This window comes from Delphinapterus leucas, chromosome 4 (genome assembly GCF_059928025.1).
Source record: "Delphinapterus leucas isolate spDelLeu-1000000601 "Yukka" chromosome 4, BTC_Dleu_Yukka2, whole genome shotgun sequence".
Lineage (NCBI taxonomy): Eukaryota > Metazoa > Chordata > Mammalia > Artiodactyla > Monodontidae > Delphinapterus > Delphinapterus leucas.
In genome coordinates, this window is record NC_143132.1 from 118,544,064 (window position 1) to 118,563,626 (window position 19,563).

Genomic DNA, 19,563 nt, shown 5'->3' on the forward strand with positions numbered 1-19,563 from the left:
TATCTTAAATATATTAATTAGTTGATCAATCTCCCTTTATATCATCAATCTTCCAGCACCACTGCCTTCTTTTCTTCTGTACAAATACCCTCCTCACCTTGTTAGACCTTTCATGCAAGACTGTCTCCTATGTGGAACACTGTTTTACTTTCTTGAGTTATGATACCTTATGCTTGGCTCTTCTCAGGGAAAGGTGCCCTCCTTACCCTGCTTGGGCTTAGGTACCCCAAACCAGAACACTCCTTTTTGGGGCACTCCTCATCCCCACCCATGGCACCTGTGAAGACACTTATCAGCTATATCTAATAGCTTTAGGATTAAGTTGCTTTAAAAAGAAAGAAGAGAAGAAGAAAATGAGGCAGAGGAAGAAAAGGAAGAAGAAAAAATAATTACATTTGTCTTTAGGTGAGTAATAGTGCAACCCTAAAGAGTCTCCTCAGGACATGGGAAGCTTCAGAGACATATAAATTACAGATAAATAACTCATTGATCACTGGTAATATTATTTATATTGTACCTTTAAATTAAATTGAAGCTTTCTTCTAAGGAAGTCAAAGAAATTACAGCTGTCATTTCACAAATCTTCTTTCCTCTGCTGCTGGGGAAAGAGAAATGATGCACTCAGCATTGTGATATTTTTAAAATTCCAAATCAAGATTAAGGGTTAAAAAAAAAGATTAAAGATCGAGAAAATTTAGGAGGCGTGAGGTCTGATATTCAATTTTAAGTGTATTTTCCCTAGATTGTTAGCAAAATCTAGCATTTTAAGATATTTTGCTTGATGAGAAAGAATGATTTGCTTCAATACTTGAGTCAAGGGGCATAGAGAAGGTTAGTAGTTAAACAGGACATAGTAGTGAGAAATGGTTGATAACAAGTAGCAGGAATCTGAATGCTGATGAATCCATATAGAGAGTCAGGAGAAGAAGATACCTGAGGTCAGAAATGATCTAGGGATTTAATGTTAACATAAGCTCTATTCAAGCTAAATTCTACTCTTTATTGTGGTGTATATGTGTAAGTTCTAAAATGCTTCTAAGATCCAGGACTGAGCAAACCAAAGCAGGAAAACTTTTTGAAAATTTTAAATTATGTGAGATTTTATTTTTACCATTTTAATATTCATGGTTTCATAAACACAATGAAAAGCATCCTTAAAGTATTTTAACAATTTCCAGAAGTCCTGGGCAGTAAATTCAGTTATTTTGGCATCCAGAATATGACTTCCGTTTGCAAAAATAGTCACCAATTCTTAAAGCCAAAAGCTACAGAACTCCCAAAGAACACCACTATGTATGTAAATTGAGGCATCAAGTGTAAATAAATACAGATATTAAATGGGAATTGTCACATTCCAATAGGCACTTCAATACTCAAAAAACTTTATGTCCTATTTTAACTAAAATTCCCAAGCACGAAGACCTCCTAAATTTCACAAAGGCAGGCTACACGGAACATAAATTTTTCTTTAAAAATAACTTTGACTCTGAAAAGTAAAATGTGTATAAAATTCTTAATAATAAAGGTGTATATACTCAAGACTCAGAAGCGTTACAGACTCTTCATAGGTATATTTACTCATGCATTTATTCATTCATTTATTTTACAAATAACATGTAGGCCATGTGAATTAATTCTCACAATTAACTCAAATTTTCAAATAAATTTTTACTATATTTAACTGTAAAATCTGTATTTAAACTGTCCTCTGAGAGTTTAATATGGTCAGTTCACAGATTTGTCACAATGTAATATTAAAAACCACAGAAAGAAAAGAACCTGCAAGAAACAAAAACCATCAAAAGAATATTTTGTGGGTTTAAATCAGATGAAAGAACTGTCATCACATTCTTTAGATATGAATATTAAAATCCATTAATTCCAAAGCAGTATTTTGACCTAGATTATCTCATTGTTTACTCTCCTTGAACTCCAATTTTCTTAAGTTAAAAAAAGGAAAATAATATACTGCTGAAGGAATCTTTTCTTATGTTAAAGAATTTAGCACAGTGCCCAGCATGTGATAGGTACACAAAACATTAATTCTTCTCATCCTCTTTCTATTTTTTTTTAATTGAAGTATAGGGGACTTACAATGTTATATTAGTTTCAGGTGATAGTGATTTGATATTTTTAATGATTATACTTCATTTAAAGTTATTAGAAAATATTGGCTATATTCCCTGTGCTGTACAATCTATTCTTGTATCTTATTTATTTTATACCTAGTAGTTTGTACCTCTTAATCCTCTTCCTCTATTTTGCCCCTCTCCCCACTTTGTTCTCTGTATTAGTGAGTTTGTTTCTGTTTTATTATATTCATTCATTTGAGGAACCTCTGTACTGTTTTTCAAGATAGCTGCACCAATTTACATTCCCACCATCAGTGTAGTAGAGTTCTCTTTCTCCACATCCTTGCCAACACTTGTTATTTCCTGTCTTTTTGACTATAGCCATTCTGAGAGATATGAAGTGGTATCTCACTGTGATTTTGATTTGCATTTCCTGATGATTACTGATGTCAAGCATCTTTTCATGTGGCTGTTGGCCATCTGTATGTCTTCTCTAGAAAAATGTCTATTCAGATCCTCTGCCCATTTTTTAATGGAGTTTTGTTTTTGATATTGAGTTGTATGAGCTCTTTATATATTTTGGATATTAACCACTTATCAGACACATAATTTGCAAATATTTCTCTCATTCAGTAGGTTGTCTTTTTATTTTGTTGATGGTTTCCTTGAAGTGCAAAAGCGGTTTGAGTTTAATTAGTTCCCATTTGTTTATTTTTTGCTTTTGTTTCCCTTGCTTGAGGAGACATATGCAAAAAGATATTGCTAAGACCTATGTCAAAGAGTGTACCACCTAAGTTTTCTCCTAGAATTTTTATGGTTTCTGGCCTTACATTTAGGTCTTTAATCTATTTTGCATTTATTTTTGTATATCATGTGAGAAAATGTTCTAATTTCATTCTTTTACGTGTAGCTGTCCAGTTTTCCCAGCACCAGTTATTGGAGAGCTCACTCTCTTTTGTTTACTCCTGAAAGCAACACTGAAAATGAGACATTAGGACATCCACTTGACAGATCAAGAAACTGAGGCTCAGGGTTTAAGTGATATGCTTATGGCCAGGCAGGTAGGAAAACTTGAAACCAAGCTTAAAACTACATACTCCTGATACACAATTAAAATCTTCTTCTTCCCTTTTTTTTTTTTTTTTTTTCTGTTTTTGGCTACACTGTGTGGCATGCGGGATCTTAGTTCCCTGACCAGGGATCAAATCCATGCCCCCCGCAGTGGAAGCGTGGAGTCCTAACCACTGGAATGCCAAAGAAGTCCCAAAAATCTTCTTCCTTTATGTAGTGCTGCATAGGTATTTACTATAAATGGAAAAATTACCCTTTAATGATTATAAAATTGACATGAATTCTACATTAATTTTATAAGGGACCACATGTATAAAATTTAGAGCAGTTGCAAATCCAATATGGAAAAAATGCAATTCTGCTATCTATAACCGTATACTCTGATGTCATATCATACATGCATTTATATTACATGAATTCAAATGTTTATGCTCGTTGAAAAAAAGACATAGAAGTAATTTAAATACTCTGGGTACATCTGCCAGCCAGAGAAAATAATGGCATATGTCCTTGAAGTAAACATGAGATTGGAGTCCTGAATCTCTTGCTCCCTTAATCATTTCAGCTCCCTCACACCTTTCAGAGTGTGAGCTTCTCATTTTACAAAGAATGATTCCAGTCAAAGATATATACTTTTCATGCAGTGGGATTCCTACATGCAAGCCAACATTTCAATTGATCTTGATAAAAGAAATTGTGCATACTTAGGCACTGAAATATAAAGTATATATGTATTACAAGTAATAGTATACTTTTTAAACAGAACTTTATTCTGGAAAATATCATACTTGTATAGACATTATTGTGTTAAGAACGCTCCAGGTACCCATCACCAAACTTCAGTCGTTAGCAACTCATAAATAACCGTATTTCATCTACTTTATCACACCTCTGATTTTTCTCTTCACTGGATTATTTTGAGGCAAATCACAGATACCATATCATTTTATTCATAAATGACTACAGACTATATCTTTTTTCAGACTATACCTTTTAAAAATATTAAAAATGATATATATAATGGACTTACTAGATGATTTGAAGGGCTTTTCTAGGATAATTTTCTACTTCCATGTGATGTAATGTGCTTTACATTTAATATCTCATTTAATATGATAAAACCCCAGTGAAGCAGTTAATTATATTCACTTCAGAGAACAGAAAACTGAGAGGTTAAAAAGAAAAAAAAATCCTTGCTTAAGGTCACCAAACTGGTAATTGACAGGATTAAAACTCCTGTCTTTAGATCAGTAGCTCTTAACCACTAACATATATAGCTATGAACATTTTAATCCATATTATCTTTTCATTCAATTTTCCCAATAGCCAAAAAGGTCTTCAAAGCCTTAAATTGAACACTTATACCAACAACAAAGATTACAATCTGTCTACTAAATCTGGTGCCATATATAGAAGATTGCAATAGTTAAGGAAGACTTTCTGAAGAAGATATCCTAGGAGAAATACTTAATGTATGAGTAGGTATTAATCAGATGAAGAGAGAAAGGGAAGAGAAAGAAACATTTGTAATGGCATGAACCCAAAGAAGGCATTCTAGAAACCTTAAAATTCACTAATGGTTGGTTTATAGAGAATAAGAAGTATTATCAAAGATGAGGGCAGAAAGGTCAGGACCCAGATCATAAATGCCAACATGTAACATACTCGTTATTTTTTAAGTTATTTTCAATTGGGAAGTAACAAAATCAGACTAGCTTTCCAAAGATCAGTCTCTCAGTGGTGTGTAGAATGGATCCTGATGTGATGGTGAGGAAGTAAGCATGAGGTAGAAAAATCAGAGAAGTGATATTGAACTAGTCTATGTGAGGTGCCTGTGTGTCATGTCATCCAGGTGTAGCTTCCAGTATAGAATTGGATGCATGGATTTCAGCTTAGGAAATATGCCTAACCTGGGAAACTAGATGTAGAAATGGTATAAGGACGGGTCACTGAACCCATGGGGTTGGATGTTTCACTTAGAGCAAAATGTACAATGAAGAGAGTAAAAACCCAAAGACAGAACCCTGGCAAGAACAAAATAAAAGGCATAGATGGAAGAAGGGAAGGCCACAAAAGAGACGAAGAACATGAGGCCAGAGGGTGGGAGGACAACCAGGAGATAGGAGAATCTTTGAAGAAAAAAAAAGGGAAAATTATGACGTTTAAAGTCTTAAGTAATTAAAACTAAGATAACATGTGATCAAAGTGCATGAAATCACACATGTGATGCTTACATTTAGTAATTAGCCCAAGCATCATAAAAGCAGTGTTACTCTTAAAAGTTTGCATGACATCATTTTTATGCACATATATGTACATAATGTAGAGCTAACGCTAAATCTTGTGCTTTACTGTTTACAATAGTCAGGTCATGGAAGCAATCTAAATGCCCACCGACAGATGAATGGATAAAGAAGATGTGGTACATATACACAATGGAATATTACTCAGCCATAGAAAGGAACGAAATTGGGTCATTTGTAGACATGTGGATGTACCTAGAAACTGTCATACAGAATGAAGTCAGAAAGAGAAAAACAAATACCGTATATTAACGCATATTTGTGGAATCTAGAAAAATGGTACAGATGAACCAGTTCGCAAGGCAGAAATAGAGACACAGATGTAGAGAACAAACGTATGGACACCAAGGGGGGAAGGGGAGGTGGGATGAACTGAGAGATTGGGACTAACATATATACACTAATATGTATGAAATAGATAATGAATGAGAACCTGCTGTATGGCACAGGGAACTCCACTTCGCTGTACAACAGAAACTAATACAACAATGTAAAACAACTATACGCCAATTAAAAAAAAAAAATCTTGTGCTCTAGACATAATATAGGCTAAAAAATCTCAAATACATTTACATGAAACTCAGGTACATTCTTGGATTTATAATTCATTCATTTATTTATCCATTTGACAAACATTGATAGTATACAAGGCACTGAGCTAGAATATTTAATAATCTCTCTTCTATGAAATCCTGAAAGAAATTCTGGTGGCACTTAACTTCTTTTCCTCCTAGAGTAGAAGTACGAATATTCTTCTAGTGTGGATTGTGGTCTCTTAAGAGCAGGTTTTATGACTCAGTCTTCTAGAATATGGAAATTAGAATGAAGTCTTTCTTGCACATAAAGAAAAGTACAGATAATATTTAGTGATTGGATGAAGCATGACATTGGGAATAGAGGACTTTGTGATTGATTATATCCATCAGCAACATGTCCCTGGGCACTGCTATCAGAGAGAGCATTTCTTGCTAAATGGTCTGATGCTGAACAGTTTTCCATATGCTGCTTTGGAGAGATCGTGTAATAAGTAATGACAATGTTCGTGGGTGATACGGCAAATGTGCATTACAACTTGAAAAAGCATTTCTTTTATAACAAAATTGTGTTTTTCTATTTATTTGAGATTACTTTTTAACACTTTTATGACTTCAGAGCTATTTTTTGTTCCTCTTCAGAATTTCTTACAATCCATGTTTTACTTTCTGTATGTTTTATCTATAGATCTGTGGAGGTTGGGTGCATTCAGTCATGCTGGCTATCACTATGCCAACTTATTATTAATGTCAGTGTATTTCTTGATGATGATGTGCTCTGTTCAGCATATTTTCTCTACTTTCATCTAACTACCAAAATTTGTTGCCATTACTTTCTATCTAATTCATCACACAATTTTTGGCTATTTGAGTTATTCCTAATTATCTTCTTGTAAAAACTAGTTTCTTCTCTTGCCTTCTCACACTTTAAATATGTCAATATATTTTAAGTTGCACTTTTTAAGGCATAAATATTGGCTGTTAACATCCTTGTATCTTATTTATTTTATACCTAGTAGTTTGTACATATTAGTCTCTTTCCCCTATCTTGCCCACACCACCTCCCTCTGGTAATGACTAGTTTGTTCTCTATATCTGTGATTGTCTATATTCTGTTTCTATTTTGTTATATTCATTAAAAATTTTTTTTAGATTCCACATATAAGTGAAAACATATATTGATAGTAGGTCTTTCCTGTCTGACTTATTTCACTTAGCATAACACCCTTCAGGTCCATCCATGTTGTTGGAAATGGCAAAATTTCATTCTTTTTTTTTGGCTAAGTAATATTCCACTGTTTGTTTTCTTCAGATATATACCCAGAAGTAGAGTTTCTGGATCATATGGTAGCTCTATTTTTAATTTTTTGAGGAACTGCCATAATTTTTCCATGGTGGCTGCACCAAATTACAATCCTACCCACAGTGTAGCAGGGTTCCCTTTCTCCACATCCTTGCCAACACTTGTTATTTCTTCTTTTTTTGATCATAACCATTCTGACAGGTGTGAGGTGATATCTCATTGTGGTTTTGGTTTGCATTTCCCTGATGATTAGTGATGTTGAGCATCTTTTCATGTGCCTATTGGCAATCTGCATGCCTTCTGTGGAAAAGTATCTATTCAGGCCCTCTGAGCATTATTTAATCAGATTATTTATCTATTTTTTGATATTGAAGTATATAAGTTCTTTACATACTTTGAATATTAATCCCTTATCAGATATATCATTTGCAAATATCTTCTTTCATTCAGTAGGTTAGGTTTCCTTCACTGTGAAATGCTTTTAAGTTTGATTAGGTCTCATTTGTTTATTTTTGCTTTTGTTTTCCTTGCCTGAGGAGATATATCCAAAAAGTTATTGCAAAGACCTATGTCAAAGAGCATACTGCCTGTGTTTTCTTCCAGGAGTTTTATGGTTTCAGGTCTTTAATCCATTTTGAGTTTATTTGTGTTTATGGTGTGATGAAATTTTGTAATCTTATTCTTTTACATGTAGCTGTCCAGTTTTCCTAACACCACTTATTGAAAAGACTGTCTTTCCCCACTGTATATTCTTGCCTCCTTTGTCATAGATTAGTTGACCACAAATTCATCTGGGCTGTCTATTCTGTTCCATTGATTTTTGTGTCTATTTTTGTGCCAGTATCATACTGTTTTGATTATTGTATCTTTGTTGTATAATCTGAAATCAGGAAATGTAATACCTCAAGCTGTGTTCTTTTTTGCTTTCACTTTTTTGTGTGTGGTTCAATACAAATTTTAGCATTATTTGTCCTAGTTCTGTGAAAAATGTCATAGGTATTTAGATAGGGATTACATTAAATCTATAGATTGCTTTGGGTAGTATAGACATTTTAACAATATTCTTCAGTCCATGAACACAGGATATCTTTCCATTTCTTTGTATAATCTTCAATTTTATTCATCAATATCTTATAGTTTTCAGAGTACAGGTCTTTCACTTTCTTGGTTAAATTTATTTCTAGGTATTTTATTCTCTGATGCGGTTGTAAATGAGATTGTTTTCTTGCTTCCTCTTTCTGATAGTTCATTATTAGTGGATAGAGAAACAATAGATTTTGTATATTAATCTTGTATCTTTCAAATTTACTGAATTCATTTATTAGTTTTAATAGTCTTTTGGTGGCAGCTTTAGTGTTTTCTATATATAGTATCATGTCATCTGCAAATAGTGATGGTTTTACTCCTTTCCTTCCAATTTGGATGCCTTTTATTTCTTTTTTTTGTCTGTTTGATGTGGCTAGGACTTCTGATACTATGTTAAATAGAAGTGGTGAGAGTGGTCATCCTTGTCTCATTCCTGATCTTAGAGGTAAAGCTTTCAGCTTTTCACTATTGAGTATGATGTTAACTGTGGTTTTATCATAAGTGGTCTTTCTTTTGTTAAAATATGTTTCCTCTATACAAAGTTTGTGGAGAGTTTTTATCACGAACGGATGTTGAACTTTGTTAAACGTTTTTTTCTGCATCTACTGAGATGATCATGTGATTTTTATCCTTCATTTTCTTAATGCAGTGCATCACACTGATTGATTTGTAGATATTGAATCATCCTTGCATCCCTGGAATAAATCCCACTCGATCATGCTGTATGATCCTTTTTATGTATTGTTGAATTTGGTTTGCTAATATTTTGTTGAGGATTTTTTGCATTTATGCTCATCAGGAATGTTGGCTTTTAACTTTCTTTTTTTAAAATAGTGTCTTTGTCTGATTTTGGAATCAGGGTAATGTTGGCCTCATAGAATGAGTTTGGGAGCATTCCCTCCTCTCCAGTTTTTTGGAATATTTTGACAAGGATATATTAACTCTTCTTTAAATGTTTGGTAGAATTCCTCTGTGAAGTGATCTGGTTCTGGACTTTTGTTTGTTGGGAGATTTTGGTTACTGATTCACTTTCAATACTAGTAATCAGTCTGTTCAGATTACTTTTTCCTTATCAGTCTTGGAAGATTGTATGTTTCTAGGAATTTGTCCATATTTTTAGGTAATTCTATTTGTTTGTTATTGGTAGTATTCTCTTATGATTATTTATGATTCTTTGACATTGGCTGTAGCTTTTCCTCTTTCATTGCTAATTTTATTTGAGTTCTCTCTTCTTTTCTTAATGAGCTTGGCTAAAGGTTTATCAATTTGGTTTATCTTTTCAAAAAGCCAGCTCTTGGTTTCATTGATCTTTTTTATTTTTATTTTTTGGTCTCATTTCTGCTCTGATCTTTGCTATTTCCTTCCTTCTACTGACTTTGGGCTTCATTTGTTCTTTTTTTTCTAATTCTTTTAGATGATAGGTTAGGTTACTTATTTGATATTTCTTTTGTTTCTTGAGGTAGACTTTATCACTATAAATTTCCCTGCAAAAGCATTAAGAAATGCTTTTGCTGTATCACATAGAGTTTGAAAATTTGCATTTTTATTTTCATTTGTCTCAAGGTACTTTCTGTTTTCCTCTTTGATTTATTCATTGCCCCATTGGTTTTTTAGTAGCATGTTGTTTAGTCTCCATATGGTTTTTTTTCCCATTTTTATTCCCATAATTGATTTCTAATTTCATACCATTATGATGAGAAAATATGCTTGATATAATTGCAATCTTCTTATATTTATTGAGACTTGTATTGTGGCCTAGCATGCGATGAATCCTGGAGGACATTCCATGACACTGGAAAAGAATGTGTATTCTACTGTTTTTGAATGGAATGTCCTATAGATATATTAGTATATCTCATTTAGATATCTCATTTAAGGCCACTGTTTTCATATTGATTTTCTGCCTCATTGGATGATCTATCCACTGATGTAAATGGGATGTTAAAGTTCCCTACTATTATTATATTACAGTCAATTTCTTCTTTTATGTTTGTTAATATTTGCTTTATATATTTAGGTGCTTCTATATAGGTGCATATATGTTAATGAATGTTATATCCTCTTCTTATATTGATCCCTTTATCATTATATAATGCCCTTCTTTATCTTTTGTTATAGACTTTGTTTTAAAGTCTACTTTGTCTGATACGAGTATTGCTACCAGTTTTCTTTTTACTTTCATTTGCATAAGATATGTTTTTTCATCTCCTCACTTTCAGTTTGTGTGTATCTTTAGCTCTGAAGTGAGTCTCTTGTAGGCAGCATATATATGGATCTTGTTTTTGTATCCAATCAGCCACCATATATCTTTTGATCGCAGCATTTAGTCCATTGACGTTTAAAGTGACTATTGATAGTTATGTGTTTATTGCCGTTTTGTCACTGGTTTTATGGTTGTTTTTGTGGGTCTTCTCTGTTATTTTCTTCTACTTTTAGTCTCTTCCCATGTGGTTTGATGATTTTCTTTAGTGTTATATTTGTGTTCCTTTCTCCCTTATTTTTGTGTATCTTTGTAGGTTTTTGATTTGTAGTTACCATGGAGTTCATATATGTTGCTGTTAACTATATTTACTTGTTTTAAACTCAGTCATTTAAGTTCAAACACACTCTAAGAGATCTGCATTTTTTACTCCCCCCACATTTTGTATTTTTGATGTCCTATTTCACATCTTTATATTTACCCCTTAACTGTTGTAATTATAGTTGATTTTACAGTTTGTGTCCTTTATCCTTTGTACTAGCTTATTTAAGTGGTTGATCCACTGCCTTTACTATATATTTTCCTTTAACAGTGGGATTTTTTCCTACCTGTATTTTCTTATTTCTTGTTACAGACTATTTTTTTTTTTAATTGAACGAAGATCCTTTAACGTTTCTTGTAGGGTTGGTTTAGTGGTGATGAACTGTTTTAGTTTTTGGTTGTCTGGGGAACTCTTTATCTCTCCTACATTTCTGAATAATAACCTTGATGGGTAGATTATCCTAGTTCATAGGTTTTCCCCTTTCAGCACTTTAAATGTATCATGCCACTCTCTTCTGGCCTGCAAAGTTCCTGCTGAAAAATCAGCTGATAGCCTTATGGTGGTTCCCTTGTGTGTGACTACTTGTTTTTCCCTTGCTGCCTTTAAAATTCTCTCTTTTTCTTTAACTTCTGCTATTTTAATTATAATATGTCTTGGTGTGGGCCTCTTTGGGTTCATCTTGTTTGAGACTCTCTGTGCTTCCTAAACCTGGATATCTGTTTCCTTCTCCAGGTTAGGGAAGTTTTCAGCCATAATTTCATCAAACACATTTTCTACCTTTTTCTCTCTCTCTTTTCTTTCTAGAACCTTATAATGCAAATGTTATTATGCTTGATGTTGACCCAGAGGACCAGAGTTCCTTTAAACTATCCTCATTAATTTTTTTTTTCCCTTTTGCTGTTCTGATATGGTGATTTCCACTATTCTATATTACAGGTCACTTATGTATTCTTCTGTATCACCTAATCTGTTATTAATTCCTTCTAGGGTATTTTAAAATTTCAGTTATTGTATTCTTTAGCTCTGATTTAAAAAAATTTTTTTTCTAGTTTTCATTGAATTTCTCACTGTGTTCATCTATTCTTTTCCTAAGTTCACTTAGCATTTTTATTACTATTGCTTTGAACTCTTTATCAGGTAAATAGTTTATCTCTGTTTCATTAGGGTTTTTTCTGAGGTTTTATCTTGTTCTTTTTTTTTTTGCGGTACGCAGAACTCTCACTGTTGTGGCCTCTCCCGTTGTGGAGCACAGGTTCCGGACGTGCAGGCTCAGTGGCCATGGCTCACGGGCCTAGCCACTCCGCAGCATGTAGGATCTTCCTGGACCAGGGCATGAATCCGTATCCCCTGCATTGGCAGGCAGACTCTCAACCACTGTGCCACCAGGGAAGCGCCCTTCTTGTTCTTTTTTTGAAACATATTCCTCTGAGTTCTCATTTTGTTTAACTTTCTCTATTTGTGTCTATACAATTAGGTGAAACAGTTACCTATCTTGAGGGCATGTCCTGTGTGGGACCATCCCTATACAGTCTGCATATGCCCAGTGGCTTTGGTTGGAGAGCTGGATCTGAAGTGAGCAGAGGCTACTTCTCCCAGGGTGCACTGGTAGCCACCACATTAGTGAGAGGTAGGGCTGAAGTTGGAGGGGTTAGAGACAGAGCCAGGTGTCAGCTGGAGTTTTCTCTTATGCTTAATGGTGGTTGCCACCCTACTGGGGAAGGGCCATAGCCTGCAGACCTGGAGCAGAAGCCCTGAGGGTGTTGGGCTTCTCCCTGGTGTGATAAAAGTCTCTTCCCTTGGTTGGGGGTGTGGCTAAGACCTGAAGGTTTAGGGCTGCACTTCTGAGGTGGTTCCACTTTTCCCCAGTGTGTGTGCCTTAATTAGAGGAGAGGTTGGGGCCAGAAGATTTAGAGCTGCACTACTGAGCTGGTCCTGCTCCTTCTCTGCTGTGTGAGTGCTACAGCAATGGCAGTGTCTGCCTTGGTTAGAGGCAGGGCCAGGGTTGGACAGGCTTTTCTCCTTCCCCAGTGAACACACTTGTGCTGGCAATGGTGGCTTCTGCCTTAGCAGGGAACAGCACTAGGGCAAGAGGAGCTGGAGCAGGAGCCTGGTGTGCTCTGGCAGGGGGGTGGGGGGGTGAGGGGGCTGCTGGGGAAGTTCTGTCAGGCCAGCCAGAGCACCAGGCAGTTTTCAATCTATTGTGTTTGCACTGGGACTGAGAGTAAGCAAGTCTGCGTGCACTCTTCCAGAGCAGAGTCTTGGTTTCCTACAGCCCTCTGGAAAGCCCCGCTGGTTTTCAAACCAGCTAAGGGGGTGTGTCTCCTGGTATCAGACACCAGAGATGGAGTGCCTAATCTGTGGCTTAAACCCCTCACTTTCTAGGGAGGATCCTGGAGTCTGTAGGATCTCGTCCTCCTTTGGGTCACCCACTGTGGGTGCAGGTCCCAACTAGATTGCTTCCCCTCTCCTCCTACCAGACTCCATGTGGTTTTCTTTATAGCCTTGGTTGTAGAAGAGCTGTGCTGCTAGTCTTCAGATCATTCTTTGTGAGAGTTGCTCTATATGTAGTTGTAGCGTTTTTTTGCAGTACACGGGCCTCTCACCGTTGTGGCCTCTCCCGTTGTGGAGCACAGGCTCCGGACGCGCAGACTCAGCGGCCATGGCTCACGGGCCCAGCCGCTCCGCAGCATGTGGGATCTTCCCGGACCGGGGCACGAACCCGTGTCCCCTGCAATGGCAGGCGGACTCTCAACCACTGCGCCACCAGGGAAGCCCTGTAGTTGTAGCTTTGATGTGTTCATGTGGGGTGGTGGGCTCAGCGTCTTCCTACTCTATCATCTTGATCCTGCCTCCAAAACTGTAGAGATTTTAAAGTAAAATTTCCAAATAGTCTTTCAATCTGTTAGTTGCTAGGAACACATTTTTTTTTTTAATAAGAAATTCTCTGTCTTTTTGGAAGGCCTCTGAGTCATACAGACTATAGGTAGAATTTCTATATTAAGTTCTTTTTAGTTCCAAAAGGACAGACATACTTCTTTTGAATTTTATAAGAAATAAATAATTAGAAAACATTTTCCCCCTCCAGTTGCATTCAACCAACATCACAGATATGGATGACTGCATACCACACATCATGTACAATGTATAAGGCACCTTGCTGGTATTGTAAGTGAAACCAGGGTGAATTGTTTAGTTCCTGCCCTGCAGCCACTCACTTTAGTGTGGGAGACAGGCCAATTAAGAATCTCTAATACATACCAGAAAAAGGGAAACTGTTATAATGGAGATATAATATATGATAGAATTATGCAGGAGTATAACACAGATTTATCAATATTGCCTGACTTCATGGCAGAGATGAGATTTGAGTTGGACCCAAATGAATGAAAAATGCTTCAGATATATTTATCAAGAGCAGTGAAGATGGCTTGAGCAAAGATATGAAAACAGAAAAGTAGATGTTGTTTAGAGAAACAATGATTAATCTGTTGTCTTTTGCACGTGTTTAACATGTGTTATAAAATGGATAATTTTATGGAAAATTCTGAATGCTTGGCTATGAAGTTTCAACCTTGAAGAAAGGTACACTATGAAATGATATATTTTCCTCTTCTTTTTCTTTTTTTCCCCATGACATTTATAAATATAATAATGGTAATAAATTTAAATGTCTATTAATATGATTTTTTCTTTTTAATGTTCCTGGGTCTAATCCTTCATATTGCCTCCAAATTGCTTCTCTCTGCCTCAAGGAAGATTAGTATTGCTACATCAGAGAATAAAACAACAATAAAAGGGTGAGAGAGAGAGAAGGACATCAGGACTAAGTTTTGAATTGCAGTGTATTTTTGTGTTGTTAGCAAGACAATAGCCTTAAAATTTTACTATTGCTGCAATATAAAAAGAATTTCCAAATTCTATAGCTTCCACAGGGATCTGGAGCCAGTGGTCTAATTAGATCTTAGCACCACTTCCCCAGTGTGCAATGGATTCTGTTTTGTGGCTAAGTTCTCTGGGAAGAAGCAAGATGTGATGCAGAAAAGAAGAGGAAGTAAGAGCTAAACCTAAGTGCTCCATTAGACTGTGGAAAGAGGAGACAAAACCTGATCCGAAGAGAAAAGAACATCTATTGTGGAGAGACACTTTCCTGAAAACATTGTGGCTTTGGGCTTCCTTCTCTGCTACCTCCACCTAGCTAAGAAAGCTCATTTATACCCAGACAGAATGTCTCCAAAATGCATGGAAAAAGAAAGGGTTTCTAAAAGACTTACCCAAGAAAGACAGAATCAACCAGAAGAGACAGTTTGATAGAGACGAGATGAAATATTATAGTCCAGGAATTTTAAAGAGTGTTTGGTTTTCCCTTTCACTGCTCAAAGAGATGAGGCTCTCAAAGGAAAATCAGATCAATCATAGAAAATAAAACTACATTTGCTTTGAATATCTGAATGTTGTAATTTTTCTATTTACCAAAGTACTTCATCCATTTATGTTATTATTTCTTTCTTTCAATTAAACCACACCAATCATATAATAAAAGACTAAAACTATCTCATCCTGGATTATCAAGCCTTGTAGCAACTTGGTTATCTTACTTGCTTCCTGGATCACAGGTCAGAACAAGTGATTCATGGCCCACGATTAAGGGTGTCTGGTGAGTCTCATGTACCCCATGAGGAAGGCAGCAGAGAAGCTGATAGAAAGGAAGGAGATGGGAAGTTCTATGTCTGGTAGAAAGAAGACTGGTGATCCCACAACTCTGAAGTCCAGATTATCTGGACCTAGTGATCACCCCTCGAAGTCAGGTACCACCACTTTGGTAAACGTAAGACCATATTCAATTCATTTACTATTTCTTGGATTAATTTTTCATTCAGTCAATTTTACAAAATAAATGTATAGGCTCTTTGCTTCCCCTCCTTGTTGCCATTAAGCCTTAATTAATTGCCATACATCTGTTTAAAACTTATATTTGGCAATATTAACAGATATTAAAAGAAGGACTGTATCATTTCAAACTACCATAATGAAGAAATGCACATTTGGCATTGTGTGTAAAACTGTCTTGTTAAACAGAACACATGTGCAGTAAAATGAAAAAATATTTCTAGAGATAGAGAGCAGATTAGTGATTGTCAGAGAGGTTAAAAAGGGTGGGACGTTGGCACCAAATGGAACTCTTGGGAATAGTGAAAATGTTCTACATCTTTCTTGTTACGGTGCATCTACTTGTCAAAACTCATTGAACTATACACTTAACGTGCATATCATTCATCATATGTAAATTATACTTCACTGAAGTTAATTAAAAAAATAGAAACACAGTAACTTTGCCAAGCAGTTAAAGAGGTTTAAACGCCTGCTGGGCCGCTTGCAAGCTGAGTGACCTTGAGCAAATGATGACCCCTCTGAACCTCAGTTTCTTTATCAAGTGGGGTTAACAGTAATATCTATCCCCCAGGGTCTGTATTAAGAAAATATGGTAATGTATGTAGAGTACCTACTAAGTGGTCCATGAATGCATATTGTTTTCTATACCTGTACAGCCAAGTTAGAGCTAATAAGAAAATTTTTACTAATAGACTTGAATAATGCAATCCCAATTGTAAGAGACAGTTCTTTCATAAAACACCTAAAATCAATGTGTGTTATTATTCTAGTTTTTTCTAATATAAAAATATTATTTCCCTACATTTTATTATTTCAGGAGAAAATGTCATATTTAGTTCTTCTCACAGAAACTTTGAAGGTGAATCAAGTTTACAATGTGCTGTTAGTAAGGATGATTACTGCAGTGTTCTTTCATTGTTGGGGCTCTAAAGTACACTATACCAATAATAAAAACGGTGACCTTTATTAGCTTATGCTATTAGAAATAACTTCCTTTAAAAGTAAAAGATCCCAGTCTCTTGTTTAGCTCTGTAACCACTTTTGGAACGTTCTACTGAATTATTTTAAATAAGTTTAATTTATGGCTCAAGGTATCGTGGCGACTTCAGTATGAATTTAATTAATTTAAACACAGACTAGCTTCTGATTCTTTCTGAGATTTACAATGCATCCAAAGATGGTATAAAATCGGTTCACTCCCTCAGAATAAAATGATGAGTTATTGCTCTTGGCCTCTCTATAACTGCTCCAGTTAACAAATGTGTTGGCCTTTTAAAATGATGACTAAAAAGCTCACCATCTGAAAGCTAGGAAAGGAATGAGTTTGCCACAAAATATTTAAATGGGATTTCATCAGAAGCTGAGGAAAACCAGAGAAAAATAAACTCTCTTATCTCTTACTTATTTCTTACATCTCACTTCCACTTGTTTATGAAAAGAACTGGGGATGAGGCACACAGCCTTGCGCAGAGTAGATACTTTAAAAGGTTTGGACAGAAAAAGAGGAATGGAATTAAGGTGGGTTTATTTAATTATTTTAATATATGCTAAATATCTTTAATTCTTTGTAACTGAGCAACGGTGAGTAGAGTTGGTAAGGAACTCACCTCTTTTGCATTGTGGTGAAGTGTGAGCTATAATTTGGAACACATTCGATTACGAATTTGTACTCCAGCATCAAGGCTTTCCTACAGGTCATTAATTTTAGTGACGTTTACAATATAGTAGGAGAGAGTTAGGCAAATTTGGGCTTGAGCACTGGCTCTCCAATCCAGAGAACTAGTAGTATGGACTTGATTCCTGCCTGTTCAACTTTAAGACAGTAACAATTACTACCTCATGATTTTTTGAGAGCATTAAATTCAATAGCATATGGCAAAGGCCTGTTTCTACCCTGACATACTGTAGTCTTGACCAGTCACCCCGGCCCCATTTATATAGGGAACTTCCTACGGTGTGGGTAGTCATTACATATTGATAGATACTATTGAGAGCAAAATTTAAAATCTTGCCCTTCTGTTTCTTCTATGCAAGGTGGATAGGAAAGAAAACCTGAGCATCATATCTTTACACAATTGCACCCTATCTCTGTTTTAACCATATCAAGTCTTTTCTTGATCTTATATACTTGAAGATATATGCTCTCTATGAAACTCATTTCTTTCCTTAATGTCCTCTTTCTGAAGATGGACTATACTTTTCCAGGCTTTCCTGATAGATGCCTGCATTCTCTTTGGTAATAGGTTACTCTAGCGGCTCTTGTCTCCCTGTTTACAATTCAGCTGGTTTTGCTTTCCTTGAGAACATTGATGGAAGGCAGATGGGCTCTAAGTCAGATGTGCAGATTCCCTTCTTAGTGTTATAACTTATCAGTTTCCTTTTCTATAAAATGGGGTTAATATAATACCAATAGGTTGTTGATATAATTAGATAAAATAAGGTAATTGAAAATTCTTTCATTGAAAATAGTTACTTTTATTATGTTTTTCCATTTGAATCTGCTATGGCCTAAACCTAAACCAATGTTACCTACATTGTTTGTTCAAAAATCGCTTGTTTATTGACTGATTAGAATGCAAATTTAAAAGAATTTTATTGCTTCACGTGAGGAAAAAATATTTGTTTCTGATGAAACATACATCAAGTCATATTTAGGATCATTTTTTAAAAAACTTTAGAAGTAGCTTACAAAATGAATACCCTGAAACCACCTGTATTTACTGTGAAATAAAGTCAAGAGTAACCAAGCAAAACGAGAATAAAACTAGGCACAAAGTCCAGCCATACTGGCCCATTTCTATAATCTCTCTGGTTTCTTTGCCTCCAGACTTCCCCTGCTTTGATCCCTTTAATGCCCAACTCAGAGACAAATCTTGCAAAAATACAATTGTCATCATGTTGCTTTCCTGATTAAGAACCTGCAGGGTCTCCCCATATCCTACAGCATCAAGACCCTAATTCTCTATGTGAAATTCAAGGTATTTTGTTATCTGGTCCCAATTTATCTAACCAAATTCATCACCTACTACTCTGGCAGACGTGATCCACAGAATCTTTCTATCACGTGATCCATAGAATCTTTCTATCATACAGATTTAATAGTTTATGGCCTAGGACCTGACACATCAGTGTGTCTAGGGCCATCTAAAGTTGGCTTCTTTACTGGAAACTTCCTTAACTATTAGAATCCACATTCTTAGTTCATGAATTAAATATCAAATCAAAATACACTTATTGTTGCTTAGAAGATGTCAAGCTCTAAGAAACTTTGTTGGAAACTCTGAGGCGCATAAAGATGAATTAGTCACAATTTTGCTTCTAGTCTGTTACTAAGTTTAATGGGACCCACAGAAAGTACCATGAAGGTGGATGAGAGAAAAGAGTAATGCACATTGTGCATGTGTGTGTGTGTGTGTGTGTATGTTGGTGGGTGTGCTCAGAGAAGATTTCCAGGATGAGCTGACATTTAAATTGTGCTTGGAAGAAGTCAACTAACCTAAAGGGCACAATAATGCATAGTGCCTAGGACCCATGATACTGTCAGGGGCCCACAAATAAAATGCTTTAATTTTAATTTCCTTTAAAATTAGAAAAAATTGAATATAATAGTAATAAGATATATAACAATGAACTGAACCAGGATTATATTTGTCTTTATACCAACACAATAATTTTTAATATTTTTATACAGGAAGGGACCCCTGAAGACAAAGTGACCTAGGCTCACAAAAGTCATATTGTCACCCTGCCTGGAAGAATGGATGTGATATTAATGGGTAGAGA

The 19,563-nt window shown here is 35.5% G+C and overlaps 1 long non-coding RNA gene across 1 annotated transcript in view; it reads right to left on the bottom strand.

Moving 5' to 3' along the window:
- LOC115802698 (uncharacterized) overlaps positions 1-19,563 on the bottom strand; it is an 82,790-nt gene that overhangs the window by 43,518 nt on the left and 19,709 nt on the right. The window contains exon 3 of the long non-coding RNA XR_004023223.2: positions 518-595. This is a non-coding gene — a long non-coding RNA (uncharacterized LOC115802698). The remainder of the gene's footprint in view (positions 1-517; positions 596-19,563) is intronic.